The sequence below is a fragment of the Somniosus microcephalus genome, chromosome 8 (genome assembly GCF_052327205.1).
Source record: "Somniosus microcephalus isolate GS21.2 chromosome 8, FLI_Smic_1.0, whole genome shotgun sequence".
NCBI lineage: Eukaryota > Metazoa > Chordata > Chondrichthyes > Squaliformes > Somniosidae > Somniosus > Somniosus microcephalus.
Window position 1 is genome coordinate 241,530,022 of NC_140994.1, and position 25,352 is coordinate 241,555,373.

General features: G+C 45.5%; 1 pseudogene across 1 annotated transcript in view; it reads left to right on the forward strand.

Annotated features, from left to right (window-relative positions):
* Window positions 1–5,696: 5,696 nt before the first annotated feature.
* Window positions 5,697–25,352, forward strand: part of LOC147114205 (uncharacterized) — a 37,532-nt pseudogene continuing 17,876 nt past the window's right edge. Inside the window, exons 1-3 of the transcript XR_015079422.1 lie at window positions 5,697–5,781; window positions 6,747–7,019; window positions 23,332–23,673. The product of XR_015079422.1 is annotated as an uncharacterized LOC147114205 (transcript). The remainder of the gene's footprint in view (window positions 5,782–6,746; window positions 7,020–23,331; window positions 23,674–25,352) is intronic.

Below are 25,352 nucleotides of genomic sequence, written 5' to 3' on the forward strand. Positions count from 1 at the left end.
ATAAGACACAGACTGCGGAGAACGGTACAACAGGTGTTTACTGAACGTGGCTCACACTGCAACTGCCTATATAGATTACTACTCAGTGCTATATACCGGTGTGGTCACTGCCGGTACTACAGTATACATGAGCTGTAAAAAGTAGTTCCCCCCTTAAAGGTATATACATTACAATTCCTCCCCTTTTAGATTAACAGTACCATAACACTCATTTAACAATTAAATATCAAACTAATTACAATTAACACTTTTAACATGCAACATTAGCTGAAAATAGTCTATTTATATATTCAGTCTTTGGGGAGGCCTCCTGATCCTTTCTGGATAGCGCCTTTCCCGAGTTTCTTGCTCTTGGTGCGGAGGCGATTCTGGCCCCCTGTCGTCGGTTGGTTCATCAGCTTCCGATGCTACTGTTTCTGGGGTAGATGCGACCTGTACGTCGGGTTCATCACCAGGTACGTATGGGCGAGGCATGGGGTTGACTTGTTCCTGTGACTCTAGGATCTGGTCAGCATGGCGTCTCACGATGCTCTCCCCAACGTCCACTGTGTACATTAGTGGGCCCTGCCGTGTGCATATCGTTCCTGGCTGCCATTTTTCTGTTCGGTAGTCGCGGGCCAAGACTGGTTGCCCTACATTGAAGCTCCTTGTTGGCTTCTCATGGATGTGCTGGAATTGCTTACTCTCAACATCTCTTCGTACATTTGGTCTGAGCAAATCCAGGCGAGATCTTAACCTTCGGTTAAAGAACATCATGGCTGGGGCCTGGTTGGTGACTGCATGTGTCGCATTCCGGTAGGCGAACAGGAAATTGTCCACCTTGTGCTGCAGCGGAATGTTGTCATTGTACATAGCCTTTATTGCCTTCTTAAAGGTTTGTACGAACCTCTCAGCCAATCCATTTGTGGCTGGATGATACGGGGCGGATGTGTAATGCCTTACCCCATTCTTTTTCAAGAACCTCCGGAACTCTTCGGACACAAACTGTGGTCCGTTGTCGGAGCAAATCTGTTCTGGCAAGCCATTCCTGGCAAAAATGGTCCGTAGGACTGCAATAGTTTCTCCGTGTTGGTGGAGGACATTTTGATGACCTCAGGCCATTTCGAGTGCGCATCCACGGCTATTAAAAACATTGAGTCCATGAATGGACCAGCAAAATCAATATGCACCCGTTGCCATGGAGATGAGGGCCACTCCCATGGGTGTAGAGGGGCATGTGGTGGTGCATTTTGGACTTTCTGGCATCCTGAGCAGCTCTTGGTCAGGTCCTCAATTTGTTTATCGATTCCCGGCCACCACACATAAGCCCTGGCTAGGCTTTTCATTTTTACCCCTCCCAGATGACTCACATGAAGCTCATTGAGCACTCTATCCCTTAACTTGGGTGGAATTACCACTCGGGATCCACACATCAAGGTCCCCCGGCACACTGACAGCTGTTCTTTCCTTGTCGAGAATGCTGGCAACAGTGAGTCGCCATGTGCTGGCCATCCCTTCACCGTCAAATCATATACCCGAGACAGTGTCGGGTCATTTCGGGTTTCCTTTTCGATACAAGCGTTAGTTACCGGTAGGTATTCAACTATAGTCGAATGGAATATTTCGACAGGATCCACTGCTGGTGCTTCCTCCACAGTAGGCAGTGGCAGGCGTGATAGCCCATCAGCATTTCCATGCTGTTTCGTGCCCTTATATTCAATCTCATAGTGGTACGCCCCTAGAAAAAGTGACCATCTTTGTAGCCGTTGCGCAGTCATCATCGGAACGCCCTTCTTTGGATTAAAGATGGAGACAAGTGGTTGGTGGTCAGTCAGCAAGGTGAACTTCTGCCCGTGCAGATAATGATTGAACTTTTTCACTCCCCACACTAGGCTGAGGGCCTCCCTGTCAATCTGGGCATAGTTACGCTCGGCTAAGGTTAGTGATCGTGACGCAAATGCTATTGGCCTCTCTGAGCCGTCCGAGAATTTGTGCGACAGCACCGCTCCAATGCCGTAGGGTGACGCATCACATGCCAACTGAATTGGTAATGCTGGGTTGTAATGGGCCAATACCTCTTTCGATGTGATTAGTGTTTTGCTCTTCTGGAAAGCTCGTCTACATTCGTCACTCCACTTCCATGGCACCCCAGTTTGCAGTAGGGTGTTCAGTGGGTGTAGTATTGTAGACAAATTTGGCAAGAACTTATGGTAGTAGTTTACCAGCCCGAGGAACGACCTCAGTTGTGACACATTTTCCGGTGCTGGAGCCTTGACTACTGCCTCAATCTTCTCTGGGGACTTATGTAACCCCTCTTTATCGATAACGTGGCCACAATACGAGATCTGTTTTCTAAAAAACTCGCATTTGGGGTGGTTAGCTCGGAGCCCATATTCCTGCAATCTAGTGAGCAGGTTGGCAAGGTGATCACTGTCATTTTCGCCTGTGACCAGGATGTCGTCCAAATAACACTGGGTCCCTGGGATCCCTTGCAGGACTTGTTCCATTGCCCTCTGCCAAATAGCCGGAGCTGATGCTACCCCGAATACTAGCCGGTTGTATTGGTAGAGACCTTTATGGGTGTTGATTGTGAGGTATTTCTTTGATGCTTCTTCTACCTCCATTTGCAGATACGTCTGGGCCTGATCAATCTTAGTGAAGCGTTTCCCTCCAGATAGCGAGGCGAAAATATTTTCAATCCGCGGAAGTGGATATTGTACGGTGTGAAGGACCGGGTTCACTGTTACCTTAAAGTCCCCACAGATGCGAACCTTCCTTGGTTCCCTAGGTGTGCTGCTCAACGAGTTTTTCATCACAGGGACGATGGGTGTAGCCCACTCGCTCCAGTCTACCTTGGAGAGTACACCTGAACGTTCCAGACTCTCCAGCTCTGCTTCGACGGCTGGGCGGATCGCATAAGGTACCGGTCTGGCCATAAAAAATTTTGGCCTGGCGTTTTCTTCAATTTTAATCGTCGCTGTCATGCCTTTTAGTGTTCCGAGTCCTTGCTGGAACACTTCTTTTGCGTCAGTTAGGATCTTTGACAGTTGCCCAGGTGTGACGTCGTCATCCTTTTTGTCAGCCACATTCAGTGCCTGTATGGAATGCCAATCCAGTTGTATTTTTCGGATCCATTCACATCCCAGTAATGGTGGTCCTCCATCTTGCAATAGATACAGGTCTAGTTTTGGTGTTTCCTTACCGTTATATATAACGGTCACCCTTATTGTTCCTTTGGGGTAGACTTTTTGCCCCGTGTACGTCTTCAAAATATTTTTTGTGTCTGTCAAGGGTATGTGTGAGAATAGCCACTCGTAGTCCCATCGGTTTATGACTGTTAGGGCTGATCCTGTGTCCAATTCCATCTTTACCTGGACTTCTGCTGACTTGAGAATGACCCAAATGGTTCGGTGACCCTCCGTTGTGATCACATTATGTAGTTTCAGACAACTCAGTTCCCTGCTTTTGGAGTCGTTATCACTCTTTTGTTCATCTGAACTATGCTCCATCATCTTATGTACCTTCTTGTACTTTCCTTTGGTAGGTTTCTTATTGCTGGTTTTCTTTCCCGACCTGCAGACTCGTGCTATGTGTCCTACTTTTCCACACTGTCTGCACGCTTTGTCTTTGAACCAGCACTCATTCTGGTCGTGTGTTGTTCTGCCGCAGCGATGGCACTTCTCTGTTCCATATGACATTTCGTTTGTGCCATATTCTTGCGGTCTCTGTTGTATCTCTGCAGCGCCACGTGCTGCTGGTTCATATGATACCGCAATGCTGAAAGCCTTTTCCAGCATAAGGTCCTTTTCAGATAAAAGCCGTTTCTGGGTTCCTTCACTTTGAAGCCCACACACAAACTTGTCCCTTAAGGTATCTGCCAGTCCCGCTCCAAACTGGCAGTGTTTCGATAGTTTGCGCAGTTCTGTTAAATAATCAGCATTGCTTTCATCCTTATGCTGGTTCCGTTTGTGAAACTTGAATCTTTCTGCTATCAGCAGCGGTGTGGGGTTTAAATGTTCCTTTAGTATTGTTACTATGTCTTGAAAACTCTTTTCCATTGGCTTCGTTGGGGTTACTAGATTTCGTAATAAACCATACATCTTTGCACCCATTAAATTTAACAATACCGACGCTTTCTTGTCATCTGACACCTCATTTGCCTTGCAGCACACCTCTATTCGTTCGACATATGTAGTCCAATCTTCGACTTCATTGTCAAATGCGGTGATACTGCCACTCCTCGGCATTTTGGGTGTGGTTTAAAATGGCGTCTCCCAATGGCTTAAAATGGCGTCTCCCGCGCTTTCCTTCCTCCCCCGCTGCTGCCAAAGCCGCTCCTGGCGGTTCTCATGGCAATGGCAGCGCCCTGTAGGTTTCGCGCGCTTCTCCTGCGCTGCTGCCAACGCTGCTCTCGGCGGTCCTCGTGGCAATGGCGGCACCTCGCGGGTTTCTGCACGTCTCTCTCTCCCTCTCTCCAACTCTGCTCGGCCCCTGAACACCGGCTGCGCCCTGTGCGCTCTGCCCTCTCTCTCTCTCCCCTGTCGACGCTGCTCAGCCCTTTGCTGTGCCGCTCGGTCGGGCTCTAGCCCGCCGCTGTCCGGGAAGGGTCTGCGCACTACCTGTTACCAGCCCATTTCGCTGGACCACCTCGACTGGAAAGCCAAGCCTGGCTCTCGGCAGCCTCCCCCGCAATTCTCGAGCCTCTGCTGGATGACTGGGCGGTTGCCCATGGTCGACGCCCGAGTCTCTGGCCTTGACCTCCAATCCACTGATCTCCAGGAACGAATCCCCGGGAGGTGATGTAGAGTTGCAGGTAGGTTTGAACCTGCCTCGTCGCCAATGTTGCGTCCGTGTATAATAAGACACACACTGCGGAGAACCGTACAACAGGTGGCTCACACTGCAACTGCCTGTACAGATTACTACTCAGTGCTATATACAGGTGTGGTCACTGCCGGTACTACAGTATACATGAGCTGTAAAAAGTAGTTCCCCCCTTAAAGGTATATACATTACAGGAAAAGCAGAGACAATGCCACCCTAGAGCCAAGCCTAGCATCCAACTTATGTGAGTCTGTGAACACGCAGTATGCAGATATCTTGTGTTGGCAGTGTGCTAGATTTCACAGTGTTTCTGTGCATTTGGAAAGTGGGTGAACAGTTGCCAGAGAGCTGTGCATTTCCCACCTTGATGCTCCATTAAGCTTGCAGTGAAGTGCTGATAGCCTGCATTGGAAGGAAAGATTATAAAAGGAAGCAAAGTGTGAGCTCGCTTACCTTTGCAACCCTTGAGAGTTCATCAAATGACTTCCTTTTCTACTCCCAGGAACACTAAGCAGTGTGTAAGCTGGGGGAGAGGAGGGAGCAGAGGAGGCAGAGGCTGCCTTGATTTTGTTAAAGCTTTGGGTGCTGAGAGAATGTCTGAGAAACCACAATCCATTACAATAAGTGTATCTATAGGAAAGTGACATATCCTGTATCAGCTATACAGTATAGTCCTCTGGTGTGTATGTGATGTGTCACTTTTGAACTGAAACATAAATAATAACTTAGTGAAAATAAATTGTCTACGGTATTAATAATTACACAGATTGGATTGAGAAGTTGCTCTCTGATTTTAAAATGCTTGTTCTTCTTTCTTGCAGGAAGCCAAAATTATATTTATTTTTTCCATCAGGAAGGTAACTTTGTATTGAAAGGCCCGGACAATCCCGGAAATGGCTCCATTCTCTGGGAATGGAGACCACACTCAGGGCAACAAACTACAAAGCAATTGGGAACTTTTCACAGAGAAGATCAGCGGTGGGCGGTACAATGGAGCGAGGAGTACAATAATATACCAGGCATTTCTCAGAGGATACATGAGGACTGGGGTACCCTTAATCTGAGAATCAGAAACCCCACCTTTGAACTTGCGGGATTGTTCACCTGGACTCAGACACAGCCCAGTAAGAGAATCCTGAAACAGTATGAAATCTTTGGGATCAAAGGTAAATAGGACAAGGATGAGAAAGGTTTCAATAATATGATTTTCTGTGAGTAATTCTACAAATATTCCTATCATGTCATGATCCTCCAGTTCAATACCCAGCCCAGAATGATTCTCCTATTAAAAGCAGCCAGGTGGGTAAAAGTCTTCTGTGCATTAGAACTAGTGGATGCACTCAGGGCGAGTAATTTTGATTTGTTTGCAATTTTTTGTCCATCCATCTAAACTTCCTGAGACGATGGCCATGGAGGAGGATGGAACGGGTGGTGATGGTATTGTGTTCGTGGTGAGGGTCAAAGATGATGGCTTCCGTCTTCCAAATATTTAACTGGAGCAAATTGCGGCTCGTCCAAAAGTAGCTGTTAGACAAGTGATCTGACAGCACAGAGGCAATGGAAGTGTCGAGAGAGGTGGCGGAGTGGTAGAGCTGGGAGTTGTGAATATGTTCAATTCAATTCAATTCATTTTATTTGCCATATGTAACTGGTACAATGGAATGCTTACTCCCCGTAGGGACTCATTAGCTATTCTTTATACATGTGAAAGCTGGCCCACTGTCTTTGCATGATGTTGCCGAGGAGCAGCTTGTAGATGAGGAAGATGAGGGAGCCATGGGGGACAAGGGCACATTATCTGGGAAAAGTTCATAGTCAGCACTAAGCACAGCTGGTCAGCATTAGTCTGACTGTGTCTGTTTTGAGAAAAAGAAAATTCTGAATGCAATAGTTCAAAAAGTTTATGGAAAGCTATACTACACGTCATTTATCTGTTTTTACAGTTGAGACAGATTCACAGAGGCCTGTAATCGGCATTGACATCACCCTCAGTTGTACCATCTCCAAACTCTCAGATACAGTCAGTCTTCACTGGAAACCAAGAGACTCATCTCAGCAGAACAGGAGGAACAACACTGATGAGATCCATCTGAATAACACGGTCTATCTGATGGTCAGACACGTTGGAGCAGAAAATCAGAATTTGTACACATGGGAAGTGCAGGAAAATGACTCCATTGTTCTCACTGGAAACACAAATGTTGATGTGGATCAGAGTAAGTCCAGAGCTAGCTTGCAGTAGGTGTTAAATAGTTACTGATATAAAACTGTTACACACAAAGTACAGCGAGCACAGGCACCACTGTGGGCTTTTACTGCAGAATGTGGTCCTTGTTTTTGCCCTGGAACATGGGTGTAAATATAAAATGGTGACATTAAGGGCTGATATAACCAACCAGGTGAACTCAATAGATTCATTTTGAATCACATGGATTTTGTTCTTTTTGATTCATACATCAATCTATAAAAGCAACTGCCAATTCCAGTCTATATTGGAATAGAGAAATACAAACAAATTAAATGAACCCAACACAGGTGTTACAAGATTCGGGTCTTTCCTGAGACACTCTCTTGGGTACACTGGTGCTGCTCACTCACAAAACTGGCCTGAGTGTTGTTATGTTCATTAATAAATACATTCTTATTATGAACACAGCTAGCTTTTGCTAGACACTTTATTGAGCACATGTGGACTAGGTACAGTATCTGTAGAGGCATCCATCTTGACTGCTGCCTTGTGGGTAGCCTAGTGCCTCATGGGTAATGTAGTCTTAATATACATACAGCTGGGTAGTGTAGTCTTATATACATACATCTATATACAGCCCTACGGCTCCACCTAGTGTCCACTATAGAATGACATGTTATTGATCATTACATCCCCCTTTCTTTGAGGTTTAACAACATCAATAACAATCAACTTTCAAGAAAACAATAAAGATAATATCAGTAACACTTTTGTTAGTGCTCTATAAACATAAACATTTTCAAAACAGTCAACACATTTTCAAAGCTTTACATTGTACTCAAAGATTAAGTCTATCAGGCTTTTTTACTTCATGTGTGGATCTTCTCAACACGGGTAAGTCTGATGTGTCTTCATGAGATTCTTCTGGTGGTGAATGACAAGATGCAGTTGCGGTATTGTCATCAATCTGGTCTTGAATAGTCTCTTGTGTTTTTAGGAGAGAACGGCGGTTCCTCCTGAGAATCTGTCCTTCCTCAGTTCTAACAGTGTATGACCTTGGTCCTACTTCCTCAAGAACTGTAGCTTTCCTGTTCCATGCATCTGGATCCTCAATCCTGACAACATCATCACTTGTCAATGGTTTTAGAGTTTTGGATGACTTGTAGTATGATTTCTGTTTCAGCTTTAACAGTTGAAGTCTCTGTCTCAGTTCCTCACTTTGCTGTTCTTTTGCACAGCAGGGTAGCGTGGTGCGCAACTTGTGACCCATTAGTAGTTCAGCAGGTGAAGAACCATAGTCTAAAGGTGAGGCTCGGTAGCTCAGCAGGGCGAGATAAGGATCAGACTTGCTTTCTGTCGCTTTCTTAAGTAGCTGCTTGAGAACGTGAACACCTTCCTCTGCCTTACCATTTGACTGAGCATACAAAGGACTGGATGTGATGTGCTGAAAGTCATAATGTGCTGCTAACTGTTGCCACTCCTTACAGTTGAAGCACGGACCATTGTCGCTAATGGCAATCCTGGGAATTCCATGTCTGGCGAAGATGGATTTCACATGAATTATGACACTGCTTGCTGTGGTGCTTGAGAGCAGCGCCATCTCAGGATAGTTAGAATAGTAGTCAATCACTATTAGATAGTCTTTAACATTTAAATGAAAAAGGTCCATACCAACATTTTGCCATGGTGCTGTTGGTATGTCAGCTACTATCATTGGTTCCTTTGCTTGTTTGTTTTGGTGTTTCTGACATGTCTCACATTTGCCTATCATGTTCTCAATGTCCTTATTTATGCCAGGCCAATAAACAGTGTCTCTTGCCCTCCTTTTGCATTTTTCAATTCCGAGATGTCCCTCATGAATCCTTTTGAGCATGTCTTGACGTAGAGCCTGTGGAATGACTATTCTGTTCTGTTTTAGTAATAGTCCACTTGCGACACTCAATTCTGACCTTATGTGAAAATATTTTGGACAGGAACCTTTTGGCCAACCATGATGAATGTTCTCTATTACTGTTTGTAATACTGTATCTTTTACTGTTTCTTCTGCTATTTGCTTTCATTTTGTGTCTGACACGGGCAGCGCAGCAGTGACCATACTCACATGAACATCCACATCTTCTTCAGTAGAGCTCAAATGAATCATTGTGGGTGCTCGGGATAGTGCATCTGCTAACACTATGTATTTGCCTGGTGTGTAGATCAGTTCAATGTCATATCTTTGCAGCTTCATCATGAGTCGTTGAATCCTTGGAGACATCTCATTCAGGTTTTTTTTTTATGATGGCAACCAGTGGGCTGTGGTCTGTCTCAACTGTGAAGGTGGGAAGTCCATATATGTAGCCATGAAACTTTTCTAGTCCAACTACCAAGCCTAGACATTCCTTTTCAATCTGGGCATATCGACACTCAGTATCAGTCATAGACCTGGAGGCATAGGCAACAGGTTTCCATTCTTCACCCTCTGCTTGTAGCAAGACCGCGCCTAGGCCATCCTTTGATGCATCCGTTGACACTTTAATTCTTTTTGTTGGGTCAAAGAAGGTGAGTACAGGTGTGGTTGTCAGCACTGTTTTGAGGTTTATCCACTCTTGTTCATGTCTTTCTGTCCATGCGAACTCATTTGTTTTATGTAGCAGGTCTCGCAGACAGGCTGTCTTGGCTGACAAGTTAGGAATGAACTTTCCAATGAAGTTTATCATCCCCATGATGCGTAGCACTCCTTTTTTGTCAGTGGGTCGGGCATTTTGAGTATGGCGTTTACTTTTTCCATATCTGGCTCTATTCCTTTACCAGATAGATTATCTCCTAGGAAAGTGACTTCCTGGACACCAAACTGACACTTGGCTTTGTTGAGCTTCAGTCCATTCTGGCGTATGCTCTGTAGCACTTTAGTCAGTCTCTCATTGTGTTCTTTCAGTGTGGAGCCCCAGATGATGATGTCATCAACATAGACCCGAACTCCTTCCAGACCTTCAATTATGTGTTCCATCGCTCTATGAAAGATTCCAGATGCAGATATTATCCCGAAAGGCATTCTGAGGAAACAATACCTGCCAAATGGTGTGTTGAAGGTACAGTATTTGGTGCTCTCTTCATCCAGTTTTAGTTGTCAAAATCCTTGTGAGGCATCGAGCTTTGTAAAGTCTCTGGCACCTGACATTGCACTGGTGATTTCTTCTCGCTTGGGAATCTGGTAGTGTTCACGTTTTATGTTTGCATTTAAGTCCTTTGGATCCATGCATATTCTTAGATCATTGTTCTTTTTCTTTACACATACCATAGAGTTAACCAAGTCTGTTGGCTCTTCGACTCTCCTGATGACTGCTAGTGTGGTCATTCTGTCCAGTTCATTCTTGAGCCGGTCATGCAGGGGTGCTGGAACTCTTCGTGGAGCATGTACCACTGGCTGAGCATCCTCCTTTAGCTGGATCTTGTAAGTGAATGGTAGAACTCCAAATCCTTTGAACACATCCTGGAAATTATTCACTACAGAATCCACCGAGTCATCAGGTCTGCTTATGGCACAGTTTAGAGGGTAGACTCTCTTGACCAGTTCTAAGTCCTCACAAGCTTTGTCACCCAGTAGTGAGTCAAGTCTTTCAGCCACAACAGAAAACATGAGATGATTTGTGCTTTGTGCATTGAGTGCTGCTGGAGTTTTGGAAAGTGGGAGAAAAATCATTTAAATGTATTTTGTGAATTTTAGTGTGTTAAAAAGTCAATTATTTGAAGTAAGTTTAATTTTTTAAGGGTATATTAAACTATTGGGCAGTTTAAACCGGAAGTAGAATCCGGGTATAAAAGGGGCGGGGCTAGTGCTGTGCACGGAGTGCTTTGGGCATTGAGTGCTGCTGGAGTTTTGGTAAGTGGGAGAGTTCGGGCAAGTGGGAGGTGAGGGTGTGTTTTTTGCTCTGTTTTTTTTCCCCACTCCCAGGCTTAGACAGCACTGCGGAGGTGGAGCAGCGAGACGAGTCAACCAAACAGGCCCCACAGACAGTATTCAAGGAGGAGGTTGGTGATCAGCTGGTTGGTTGGTTTTCTTCCTTCTCTTCTCTTTTATACCTTTAAGTTTATAAGTCCTATTGAATAGCGGTGTGATATTATCATCTATATCCGGGCAGGGTCTTCATAACTAATAATAAGAAATTTAATTAATTATATAGAATGGAGCAGGTGATGTGTTACTGTTGCGAGATGTGGGAGCTGGTGGACCCCATTGAGGCTCATGGTGATTACATCTGCGACAAGTGTTTGCTGCTAGAGGAACTCAAGTTCCATGTTATGGAGCTTGAGACCGAGCTTCAGACACTGCGACACATCAGGGAGGGGGAGAAGTTCCTGGACTCTATGTATCAGGAGGTGGTCACACCTATGAAATTAATTAATGCAGATGTAATCCATGGTCAGGGACAGGACGGTGTGACTACGAGTGAAGCAGGTACTGGGATTCAGGAGATAGTGTGGAAGGAACCGCAGCCCTTGCTCTTGTCAAGCAGGATCGAGGTTCTTACTCCCTGTGAGGGCGGGAGCGGGGACTGCAGGGAGGATGAGCAACCTGGCCACAGCACCGTGGTACAGGGGGCCATTCAAGTGGAGGGAGTAAAAAGAAATGTTGTAGTGGTAGGGGATAGTATTATTAGGGGGATAGATAGGGTTCTCTGCAGTCAAGAACGGGAGTCCCGAAGGCTGTGTTGCCTGCCCGGTGCCAGGGTTAAGGACATCTCTTCTGGGCTGGAAAGAAACTTGGAGTGGGAGGGGGACGATCCAGTTGTCGTGGTCCATGTTGGTACAAACGACGTAGAGAGGACAAGGAAGACGGTTCTGTTAAAGGAGTATGAGCAGCTAGGAGTCAAATTAAGAAACAGAACCTCAAGGGTAATAATCTCTGGGTCATTACCTGAGCCACGAGCGAATTTGGCTAGGATAAATAAAATTAAAGAGTTAAATGCGTGGCTCAAAGACTGGTGTGGGAGAAATGGGTTTTGCTTCTTGGGACATTGGCACCAGTACTGGGACAGGAGGGAGCTGTTCCATTGGGATGGACTCCACTTGGCCAGTGCTGGGGCTAGAGTCCTGGCGAATCATATAACTAGGGCTGTAGAGAGGGCTTTAAACTAATTAGTGGGGGGGGGAGGTTTCTAGAGAACAAATAATAGAAATGACAATGGAGTAGGTCATAGACTTAGGTAGCAGTGGGGGAATTAAAAAACAGAACGTGTCAGGAAGGGACAGAAGGTATGGAGTAAAAGGTAAAGTACTAAAAGGGGAAGAAACAGGAACTAAGTGTCACAAAACATATTTGAAAGTTCTTTATCTGAATGCACGTAGCATTCGTAACAAAATGAATGAGTTAACGGCACAAATAACTACATATGGGTATGATCTTGTGGCCATTACAGAAACATGGCTGCAGGGTGACCATGACTGGGAATTAAACATACCAGGTCATTTAACAATCAGGAAGGACAGGAAGGAAGGGAGGGGAGGTGGGGTGGCTATGTTAATAAAGGAAGGAATCACTATAATACAGAGAAATGATATTGGGTCAAAGGAGCAGGATAGTGAAACAGTTTGGATGGAGATAAGGAATAATAAGGGGGAAAAAACACTAATGGGCGTAGTCTATAGGCCTCCGAACAGTTGCAACTCTGTTGGACGGAGTATTAATCAGGAAATAGTTGAGGCTTGTAATAAGGGAACAGCTATAATTATGGGGGATTTTAATTATCATATTAACTGGACAAATCAAATTGGGCAGAGCAGCCTTGAGGATGAGTTCATTGAGTGTATTAGGGATGGGTTTCTTGAGCAGTATGTAAATGAACCGACCAGGGGGCAAGCAACTTTAGATTTGGTCCTGTGTAATGAGACAGGATTAATTAAAAATGTCCTAGTAAAGGATCCCATTGGAATGAGTGACCATAACATGGTTGAATTCCATATTCAATTAGAGGGGGAGAAGGTTCGATCTCAAACAAGCGTGCTGAGCTTGAATAAAGGAGACTATGAAGGTATGAGAGCGGAATTGATTAGAGTGGACTGGGAAAATAGATTAAAGGGTAAGACGGTACATGATCAGTGGTGTACATTTAAGGAGTTATTTTACAACTTCCAAAAAATATATATTCCACTGAGGAAAAAAGGGTGTAAAAGAAAAGATAGCCATCCATGGCTAAGTAAAGTAATTAAGGAAAGTATCCAACTAAAAACAAGAACATATAAGGCAGCCAAATCTAGTGGGAGGATAGAAGACTGGGAAGTCTTTAAAGGACAACAAAAAATAACTGAAAGATTGATTAAGAAAGGGAAGATAGATTATGAAAGTAAATTAGCAAAAAATATAAAAACAGACATCAAAAGTTTCTATAGTTATACAAAAAGAAAAAGGGGGGCTAAAGTAAATGTTGGGCCCTTAGAGGATGAGACCGGGAAATTGATGGTGGGAAACATGGAGATGGCAAAAACCCTGAACAAATATTTTGTATCAGTCTTTACAGTAGAGGACACTAAGAATATCCCAACACTGGACAAACAGGGGGCTCGAGGAGGGGAGGAGCTAAATGCGATTAAAATCACTAAGGAAGTGGTACTTGGTAAAATAATGGGTCTCAAGGCGGATAAATCCCCTGGACCTGATGGCTTACATCCTAGGGTCTTGAGGGAAGTGGCGTTAGGGATTGTGGATGCATTGGTAATAATTTTCCAAAACTCCCTGGACTCAGCAAAGGTCCCGGCAGATTGGAAAACTGCTAATGTAACACTCTTATTTAAAAAGGGCAGTAGGCAGAAGGCTGGAAACTATAGACCTGTTAGCCTAACATCTGTGGTTGGTAAAATGTTAGAGTCCATTATTAAGGAGACAGTAACGGGACATTTGGATAAACATAATTTAATTGGACAAACTCAGCATGGTTTCATGAAGGGGAAGTCCTGTTGAACAAATTTGCTTGAGTTCTTTGAGGAAGTAACATACAGGGTGGACAAAGGGGATCCAGTGGACGTAGTGTATTTAGACTTCCAAAAGGCATTTGACAAGGTGCCACACAAAAGATTATTGCTCAAGATAAAAAATAATGGGATTGGGGGTAATATTCTGGCATGGGTGGAGGATTGGTTATCTAACAGAAAGCAGAGAGTTGGGATAAATGGTTCATTCTCAGACTGGCAATCAGTAACTAGTGGTGTTCCGCAGGGGTCAGTGCTGGGTCCCCAACTCTTTACAATCTATATTAACGATTTGGAGGAGGGGACCGAGTGTAACATATCAAAGTTTGCAGATGATACAAAGATGGGACGGAAAGTAGTGAGTGAGGAGGACATAAAAAGCCTGCAAAGGGACATAGACAGGCTAAGTAAGTGGGCAGAGATTTGGCAGATGGAATACAATACTGGAAAGTGTGAGGTTATGCACTTTGGCAGGAAAAATCATAGAGCAAGTTATTATCTTAATGGCAAGAAACTGGAAAGTACTGTAGTACAAAGGGATCTGGGGGTCCTGGTGCACGAAACTCAAAAAGTTAGTATGCAGGTGCAGCAAGTGATCAAGAAGGCCAATGGAATGTTGGCTTTTATTGCTAGGGGGATAGAATATAAAAACAGGAAGGTATTGCTGCAGTTGTACAAGGTATTGGTGAGACCGCACCTGGAATACTGCATACAGTTTTGGTGTCCATACTTAAGAAAAGACATACTTGCTCTCGAGTCAGTACAAAGAAGGTTCACTCGGTTAATCCCGGGGATGAGGGGATGGACATATGAGGAGAGGTTGAGTAGATTGGGACTCTACTCATTGGAGTTCAGAAGAATGAGAGGCGATCTTATTGAAACATATAAGATTGTGAAGGGGCTTGATCGGGTGGATGCGGTGAGGATGTTCCCAATGATGGGTGAAACTAGAACTAGGGGGCATAATCTTAGAATAAGGGGCTGCTCTTTCAAAACTGAGATGAGGAGAAACTTCTTCACTCAGAGGGTGGTAGGTTTGTGGAATTTGCTGCCCCAGAAAGCTGTGGAAGCTACATCATTAAATAAATTTAAAACAGAAATAGATAGTTTCTTAGATGTAAAGGGAATTAAGGGTTACGGGGAGCGGGGAGGAAATTGGACATGAGTCTAGGTTCGGAATGGTCATGGCCCTGTGGGTAGAGGAGTGGGCCCAGGGGCCGTGTAGCCTGGTTCTGCTCCTACTTCTTGTGTTCTAATTCTGTGTTAGATTTCAGGAGATGGTTTTATTCCTGTTCCTGGCTGGGTGGAGATCGCCTTTACAGAAGGTAAGTACTGTAGAAAATATAGGGACAGAGTGATCTCCTGGACGAGTTTCGATCGCCTAGATGGGTCGGAGAGGAATTTCCCAGATTTTTCCTCCCAAATTGGCCATTGGGTTTTTTAACTGGTTTTTTGCCTCTCCCGGGAGATCACATGGGTTTGGGTGGATGGAGAGGGGTAGAAGATTTGAGGTTAGGATCAGATCAGCCATGATCTTATTGAATGGTGGAGCAGGCTCGAGGGGCCGATTGGCCTACTCCTGCTCCTATTTCTTATGTTCTTATGATGCACTTTGTCTTTGATTATCACTTTAAGTCTGCATACACCTAAGCTATCTATTTTCTGTCCATTATAGTCCTTCAGTAGTACTGACTTTTTCTGTATTTTGGGCTTTTCTTTCATATTGTTAATGTCACTCATACTGATTAAATTTGCTTTTGCCCCAGTGTCTAGTTTCAAGGTAACTAATGCTCCATTTACCTGCAGTGGGATCATCCATTTGTCCTCTTTTACTGCATTAACTTTATGTTCAGCATTTTCCATTTCTGAGGGCTGCACATTTTCTGTATCCTTTTTGATATTGTCACATGACACCATTCCGACAAAACATGTCTCACTTAAATCAGTGTCCTCAATTACATTAACTCGTTGCCCTTTCTTAGTTTTTACTTTTGAAAAGCATTGTTTGGCAAAGTGATTCTTTCCATTACACTTTGTGCACATTTTTCCAAACGCTGGGCATTTCTTAACTGGTGTTTGTAACCACAGCGTTTACCATTTAAAATTTCATCCTCCGATTGCTTTTCATTTCTGTTCTGCCCACGTTTCTTCCCCTTGTAGGACACAGCACCGACAGCAGCATTATCACTCATTACAATCGCATCATTATTGATTTCACTGAAAGTCTTCGCGTGCTTTCGAGCTAGCTCGCTGGCTTGGCATATTTTCACAGCATTTTCCAAATTTAGTTCGGTTTCTCTCAACAGACGTTCCCTGACTTTTTTTATCATGAATACCAAACACAATCTGGTCACGAATCATGGATTCTTTCAGCTCAGAGAAATTACATGTCTGTGCTTTCAGTTTCAGATCAGTTATAAAGCTATCAGAAGTCTCATTTTGCTGCTGTGTCCGAGAATGGAAGATGTATCTTTCATAGGTCTCATTCTTTTTGGGAGAGCAATGTGCATCAAATTTTTTTAGCACATCTTCTAATTTTTCTCTGTTCTCCTCTGGATTAAATACAAATGTATTAAATACCTCTATCGCCTGTGGGCCTGCAACCGTAAGCAGCAACGCTATCTTCCTTGCGTCTGGCTCCGTACTGAATCTGATGGCTGCAATGTAGATTTCGAATTGTTGTTTAAAAGTCTGCCAATTGTAGTCGATATTTCCTGCGAGTTTCAAACGCTCTGGTGGCTTCAAATTCTCCATGTCGCTTTTCACAATTTTCAGCAGATCATCACCATCCTGGTACCATGTTATGTTCATTAATAAATAGACATTCTTATTATGAACACAGCTAGCTTTTGCTAGACACTTTATTGAGCACATGTGGACTAGGTACAGTATCTGTAGAGGCATCCATCTTGACTGCTGCCTTGTGGGTAGCCTAGTGCCTCATGGGTAATGTAGTCTTAATATACATACAGCTGGGTAGTGTAGTCTTATATACATACAGCTATATACAGCTCTACACAGCTCTACGGCTCCACCTAGTGTCCACTATAGAATGACATGTTATTGATCATTACAAGTGTCTTACATTTAGGGATGTTCTCTTACAGCTCAATATCTGACTATATGACAGCATAAACTAAGGGTGTAAGAATAAGCTCCCCTTGTGATATGAATTGGATATTCGTGTCTATCGCATGTGTACTTCATTAGTCATTTTGAAGGTTGACCAAAAAACCCTTGGTGAGACAAGTCCAGTAATGAATTGTTAAATTGCTTTATTTCACAGCAAGTGAACATACAGAATAACAGTTATGATCAGACTCACTTCATTCAATCAGTATAACCTGTCTTTGTGTAGCAGTTGAAAATAATGAACATGCTACACTGCTCCAAACCAGTGGGTTAAATTCTTGACTTAACCAACTTAACTCCTCACGATGCGGTCTCCTCTACATTGGGGAGACCAAACGCAGATAGGGTGACCGCTTTGCAGAACACCTCCGTTCAGTCCGTACGCGTGATCTCGAGCTTCCAGTCGCCTGTCACTTTAATTCTCCGCTCCACTCCCACTCTGATCTCTCTGTCCTTGGCCTCTTACACTGTTCCAGCAAAGCTCAACGTAAGCCCGAGGAACAGCACCTCACCGTTTAATTCGGCACTTTACAGCCTTCTGGACTTAACATTGACTTCAACAATTTCAGACTATAAGCTTGGCCTCTATTTTTTTCCCTTTTTTTCTCACATGGTAACTGTTGATGATTCTTCCATTGCCATTTACACCTCATCTAGAGTCATCCTTTGTTTGTTGGAGATAGTCATTGCCTGGCACTTGTGTGCTGTGAATGTTACCTGCCACTGATCAGCTCAAGCCTGAACATTGTCCAGGTCTTGTTGCATGCGGGCATGGACTACTTCATTATCTGAGGAGTTGTGAATGTCATAGAACACTGCAGTTATCAGTGAACACCCCCATTTCTGACCTTATGTTGGAGGGAAGGTCACTGATGAAGTAGCTGAAGATGGTTGGGCCTAGAACTCTGCCATGAGGAACTCCCGCAGTGATGTCCTGGGGCTGTGATGATTAACCTTCAATCACCACAACCATCTTCCTTTGTGCTAGGTATGACTCTAGCCAGTGGAGGGTTTTCCCCCTGATTCCCATTGACTTCAGTTTTACTAGGTCTCCTTGATGCCACACTCGGTCAAATGCTGCCTTGATGTCAAGGGCAGTCACTCTCTCTTCTCCTCTGGAATTCAGCTCCTTTGTCCATGTTTGGACCAAGGCTGTAATGAGTTCAGGAGTCGAGTGGTCTTGGCGGAACCCAAACTGATCATCGGTGTGTAGGTTATTGGTAAGTAATTGCCACTTGATAACACATTCGATGACACCTTCCATCACTTTGCTGATAATTGAGAGTAGACTGATGGGGCGGTAATGTCCTGCTTTTTGAGGACAGGGCAAACCTGGGCAGTTTTCCACATTGTCGGATAGATGCCAGTTTTGTAGCTGTACCGGAACAGCTTGGCTAGAGGTGCGGCTAGTTCTGGAGCACAAGTCTTCAGCACGATAGCCGGGATGTTGTCAGGGCCCAGAGCCTCTGTTGTATCCAGTGCGCTCGGCTGTTTCTTGATATCACGTGGAGTGAATTGAATTGGCTGAAGACTGGTTTCTGTGATGGTGGGGACCTCATGAGTAGGGCGATATGTCATCCACTCGGCACTTCTGGCTGAAGATGGTTGCAAACACTTCAGCCTTGTATTTTGCACTCACATGCTGGGCTCCGCCATCATTGAGGATGGGGATATTCATGGAGCCTCCTCCTCCCATTAGTTGTTTAATGGCCCACCACCATTCACAGGACTGCAGAACTTTGATCTGATCTGTTGATTGTGGGATCACTCAGCTCTGTCTATAGAATGCTACTTCTGCTTTTTAGCTTGCATGTAGTCCTGTGTTGCAGCTTCCCCAGGTTGGCACCTCATTTTTAGGTACACCTGGTGCTGCTCCTGGCATGCTCTTCTACACTCCTTATTATTCCCCTGGCTTGATGGTAATGGTAGAGTGAGGGATATGCCAGGCCATGAGGTTACAGATTGTGGTGGAATCCAATCCAATTCTGTTGCTGCTGATGGCTCACAGCGCCTCATGGATGCGCAGTTTTGAGCTCCTAGATCTGTTCTGAATCTTTCCCATTTAGCCTGGTGCTAGTGCCACACAACACGATGGAGGGTGTCCTCAGTGTGAAGACGGGACTTCGTCTCCCCAATGACTGTGCGGTGGTCACTGTTACCAATACTGCCATGGACAGATGCATCTGTGACAGGTAGATTGGTGAGGAAGAGTTCAAGTAGGTTTTTCCCTCGTGTTGGTTCTCTCACCACCTGTCACTCTTGGTGATGGACATTGAAGTCCCACACCCAGAGTACATTCTATGCCCTTGCTACTCTCAGTGTTTCTTCCAAGTGGTGTTCAATATGGCTGAGTACTAAGTCATCAGCTGAGGGAGGGCAGTATGTGGTAATCAGCAGGAGGTTTCCTTACCCATGCTTGACCTGAAGCCATGAGACTTCATGGGGGCCGGAGTCAATGTTGAGGACTCCCAAGGCCATTCCTTCCCCACTGTATACCGCTCTGCCGCCACCCCTGGTGGGTCTGTCCTACCGTTGGGACAGGACGTACCCAGGGATGGTGATGGTGTAGTTTGGGAGATTGTCTGGAAGTATGATTCTGTGAGTATGACTATGTCAGGCTGTTGCTTGACTAGTCTGTGGGGCAGCTCGCCCAATTTTGGCACAAGTCCCCAGATGTTGGTGAGGAGGACTTTGCAGAGTTGAGTGGGCTGGGTGTGCCATTGCCGTGTCCATAGCCGGTGCTGAGGTCGATGCCGGATGGTCCATCCAGTTTCATTTTTATTATTTTGTTTAGTAGCGGGTGGTTATAACTGAGTGGTTTGCTAGTCCATTTCAGAGAGCAATTCAGAGTCAACCACATTGTTGTGGGTCTGGAGTCACGTGTAGGCCAGACCAGGTAAGTACGGCAGACTTCCTTCCCTAAAGGACATTAGTGAACCCGATGGGTTTTTACAACAATCCGTTAGTTTCATGGTCACCATTACCGATACAGGTACACTATCCCTTATCCGAAAGCCTTGGGACCAGCTGAGTTTCGGTTTTCGGAATTTTTCGGATTTCAGAAGGTATTATTATGAGACTGGGAAATTTGTATTTAATATAAATTGTAAAAGTTCAGGCTACCTCTTGCGACTGTTCCGTGTCTCATTTCCCTTCCTGCTTCTCTGGAAAGCCGGATATCGGCTGACTCCTACTAAGCTGGCCCGCAAATCAGGTCGGGGGTCGGGTGGGGGGGAGAAAAGAATATCGAACGGGCCGCGGTTCAGGTCGGGGGGGCCAGGGGTCGGGGGCTCCGGGGGGGGTCGGTGTCGGGGGGGGTCCGGGGGGGGTCGGTGGGGGGTCCGGGGGGAGAAATGAATATTGGACGGGCCGCGGTTCAGTTCGGGGGGGGTCGGGGGAGGGGGAGGGGTGGGGGAGGGTGGGGGTCGGGGATGGGGGGAGGTCCGGGGGGGGTCGGGGGGGTCCGGGGGTGGTGGGGTCAGGGGGGGGTCCGGAGGGGGGTCGGGAGGGAGAAAAGAATATCGGACGGGCCGCGGTTCGGGTCGGGGGTCAGGTCGGTGGGGGGGGGGAGAAAAGAATGTCGGACGGGCCGCAGTTCGGTTCGGGTCGGCGGGGGGGGGGGGGGAGAAAAGAATATCGGACGGACCGCTGCAGCTATCGGACGGGCCGCTGTATTGTTGGGTTCACTCTCCCGGTACCTCCTTCACACTGCCCGACTCGGCCTGCAATCTCCTACCCAGGAGGGAACTCTGTGACCCTTTGCCCTGCTCAGCGTAAGTCGTGCGCCACTCTGGTCATGTCGTGCGCACGATTTACGCTGAACAAAAAAACTTTCGGTTTTTAGATAAAGGATAGTTTACCTGTACTAGCTTTTTATTCCCGATTTAATTGATTAACTGAATTTAAATTCACCAGCTGATGTAGTGGGATTTAAACTCCCGTCTACTGGATCATTAGTCCAGGCGACTGGATGACTAGCCCAGTGACGTTACCACTATGCTACTGTTCCCTACAATAGCAAACTTACATAAGAGCATTTTCTGTATTCTATGATATGTTACATTTGGTCAATCAACAGCTTAACAGATTGCATGTGGTATAGAATGGGTCAAAAGTAATAACAATATCAAAACGTTAATAAATGTTAAAATTCAGAATTATTGAGAATCATTTTTTGTGTTTGAGGCTGTGCAACATATAAACGTTACAGTTGGGTAAAACATCATTTGAAAAGTTTTGAAGGTTTGTCGCTGATCCTCACTTCGGGTCACATCTTGGTTTAGTGTCCAAAGGTGTTTAAACATCACTGTGAATACAGTGTGCACAGAGCCATTGTGGTTTTGGTAATTGTGATGTGAGCTGGTATTTAATCAAGACTTACAGACACATGGGATTTACTGCGTTCGATCACTTCCCTTATGACAATGTAAATAAAATAATGGTTACAATGAGGATTAGTTTACTGTTACCCTTGAAATGAAGGAAGATAATGATTCAAAGGTGGAAATGTAGTCCAGGGAATGGTAACGATGAACTATTGACTGAATGATGTGACCACTGTCACCAGAGGCCACCTGGAAGTATCCAAATGCATTAACGTTAAATGTCACCGTCACAGCCACAGTTGTCACCTTTCACAGATAAGGCAAAGCATCTGGTGGAAAGAGGCTGCAAGTCAGGTTCCAAGAGCTGGTTTATCTCTGTCACGGTGTCTTATCAGACAAGGGGGGAGGATGCAGGAACTGCCTGATCACTGCCCACCTCAGGAAACCCCGTCACAGGACAAACAGGGTGGAGACCCGGCGTAACCGTAACCTGCACCAATTTCTCTCCCCGAGCTCCTGTCCACCCTGATAATGCCCCCTGTGGACCAGGAGTCGCGAGGAGATTTGGAACCTTTATTTTCTGTAACACGAAAATTTGGCCATGACCTCTCTTTTTATTTTGATTACTTTTTGTAATAATAATGTATGTTACATAGAATTACAAAGTATTTTACAGCACAGAAACATCTCCTTCATGTGCCTATCTATGTACAGAAAGCTCTAGTAATAGATACACAGAATATCAACTGGACGTGTTCTGTTTTTCCCTGTAACAGTGCCTGCAGTGAAGGTGACATGATACAGTGCTTTCTCCTCATGTATTAGTGCTTCATTGTAACCTCCTCTGGACTGAACTCCTCAATGAAGGAGCTTTGCCAGCTTCTTGGGATTGTAATGGGAGAGGATTTCACTCCCCCTTCTTGCCCAATTTTGATAGATTGTGGTCGGCAGGGGCAGAAAGTGGGGATGGGGATCCGGCGGGCTGCTCCCTGCAGATTGTCGTCACTTCACTGAATATATGGACCCAAATATGGAGAGAGTTATTCAAATTATGTGGAGAGGCCAAGTGTTATCAGATGTTACATTCACCGTCATTGCTGCCATAACAATGCTGGAACACAAGGGGCAGCAGCATGTTCCCGGCATCTGGCGTTGTGTTGGCTTGTGGGAGGGGATTTCAATTTCAAACATCTATCTGAAGCAAAGCAATTGATCATGATCAAAGCAATTTGATCCCTCCCTCTCCCAGGTGGGTCCCTCAGATCAAAGCACGAGTCCTGCTGGGAGCCCACAATAATTATGGAAATTATACTGATCTCAAGAAATTCCCCAGGGATCATGGTTTGGAAGACAGGTGGGCACAGAGTCTGTCACGCTAACCTACAGGCAGATTATGGCCAAGTGGAAAATCCTGCCTCCCTTTGTTATCGGTAATCCTGTGGGTAGCCTGGTCACTGGTGGTCCAGGAGAACCAACAACGTACTGGGCATTGCACAAGAGGAGGGGAGTTCACTTGTAGAGATCGCTGACCTGATTTATGAGCCTGAAGTGATATGACTGCACCAGTAATATATTCAGTTTTAGGAGAATATTGATTATTGTGACGATATTTCAGATTTCTTAACAAAATGGGAGTAATGACGCCCCTTCCACACTCCCAGTAAATGCTGGAAATACATATTGTGAAATTGGACACTGCAGGCCCACGAGGTCAGAGTGCAATGGCAGAAATTCACACTCTAATGTTCGAAAGTATCAGTGGATTAGGCCAGATTATTCCAGACAGTCAGCTCTTCACTGGGGTGTGTATGTGTCATTGCTGAATCCGTTGTATGTAAAAAATATGACTGTAAATAAATGAAGTCCAATATTAATCATTAAAATATAGGAGTGGCAATTTATATATTAAAATACTTACATTGTTCCTCTTTCTTACAGGAAACCCAAATCATATTTATTTTTTGGATGAGGGAGATGACATTCCATTAAAAGGACCAGACAATCCTGGGAATGATCCCGTTGTCTGGGAATGGAAACCACATTCAGGGCAAGAAATCCAGCGACTGGTTACTTTTCACAAAAGGAGTTCGGGCTGGTGGGGCGCACAATGGAACGATCACTTTAGAAACAGTGACTTGTACCAGAAGATAGAATGTGATCCTGGTACCATTAATCTGAGAATTAAAAAACCCACAATTAATTTTGCGGGATCATTCATCTTGACTCAAACACAGCCGAGTAATAAAATCCTGAAACTGTACGAAATATTTGGGATCAAAGGTGAGTGGGACAAAGTGTAGAAAAGGTTCAATAAAATGATTCTCGGTGAATAATTTCACGTGCAATGATGAGAGATTGCCAGGATCACGTGAGATTTATATCACCCAGTGCAGAGAGCATCTCTCATTAAAACAACCAGGGGAAAGATTTTGTTCATTGTTTCTCCTGAAATGGTCAACATGAGTAAAAACGTCGACAATTTTACCAGAAATAGCAAACCGAGGAATCTACCCCACAGAGGGTATTATGGTCTGTACAGTGGCACACTCTCTGTCAGATGTACTGAATTCTGTTACCAAACCAATAGAACCCTTGTAGTAATGGGCCTCAGCGCGATGGGACAGGAATAAGATTGGCCAGAATCACTGCTCCTGATTGCTGTCCAGTGAGCCTGTTAGATGTGTCACTTGGTTGAGGTCCCAGAGGATGTTAAGTGTCCCTGGAACTCGTACTATGACAAGGAGTTAACGCCTTCAGGAAAGCTAGAAGAACATGGCAGAGAAAAAGCGATACATTGGGGGGAATTTTAACCCCCAAAAATGGTTGGCTTGTGGTTGGGTGGGAGGTTCCAGAGTTAAAAATCTGAATCCTGGCCTCAACTCGCCTCCAACCCACCCATTTCTGGTTTTAACGGAGGTGGGACGGGGGTGGGGTGGCAGCTAACCTGCTCCCAGGAGGTGAGTTTTCACTTTAAATATTATAATGGGGTTGGGTGCCTCATAGGGATCCACCATTTTAAATTTAACTGTGGGCGGCCGTGTTTTCCAGGCCTCGGGGAACCCGCCAGCTAAAGGGTGACGAGGACTGCTGGATCCAGAGTTTCTGCTTCGCCAGCCGCCCATGATCGGACTCCCCACCCCGACCATTCCGTTCTCCCCCCAACCTCACGCTGGGGCCTCCGACATGTCTCCATGAGATCTCCGATCTCTGATCTCGTCTCCTGCCTTCTGACCTCCCATCCGGCCTTCCGCCCTCCCCACTCCAGCCTTCCGACCCCTCTCAGATCCCTAATTCCCCCTCCAGCCTTCCGACTTCCCGACTGCAGCTTTCCAAACCTCCTCCGATCTCCAATACTCCCTCTGGCCTTCCGTCCTCCCAACTCTGGCATTCCACCTCCCCCCTCCAGCCTTCTGACCTCTCTCTGATTTCCAATTCCCCCTCCAGCCTTCCAACTTCCCCCCTGCAGCTTTCCAACCCTCCTCCAATCTCCGATACTCCCTCTGGCTTTCCGACCTCCCAACTCTGGCCATATGATCTCTCCCCTCCGGCCTTCCGACCTCCCCATTCGGACCTCCGATTCCCCACTCCAGCCTTCCGACAACCCCACCAGTCCCTCACTCCCTCCTCTCTGTGGCCTGGTGCCCCAGGCCTTTACATTCGAGCCTTTCCTTCTGGCTGGCTGTGGGCGGGAAACAGAGATTTTAAATGTTGATCACACCCTGTTGCTAATTTCGGTCCCACCACTCCCTATCTGCCTCCAAAGCCTTTCCACCATCTACAAGGCACAAGTAAGGACTAAGAACATAAGAACATAAGAAATAGGAGCAGGAGTAGGCCAATCGGCCCCTCGAGCCTGCTCCACCATTCAATAAGATCATGGCTGATCTGATCCTAACCTCAAATCTTCTATCACTCTGCATCCACCCGAACCCATGTGATCTCCCGGGAGAGGCGAAAAA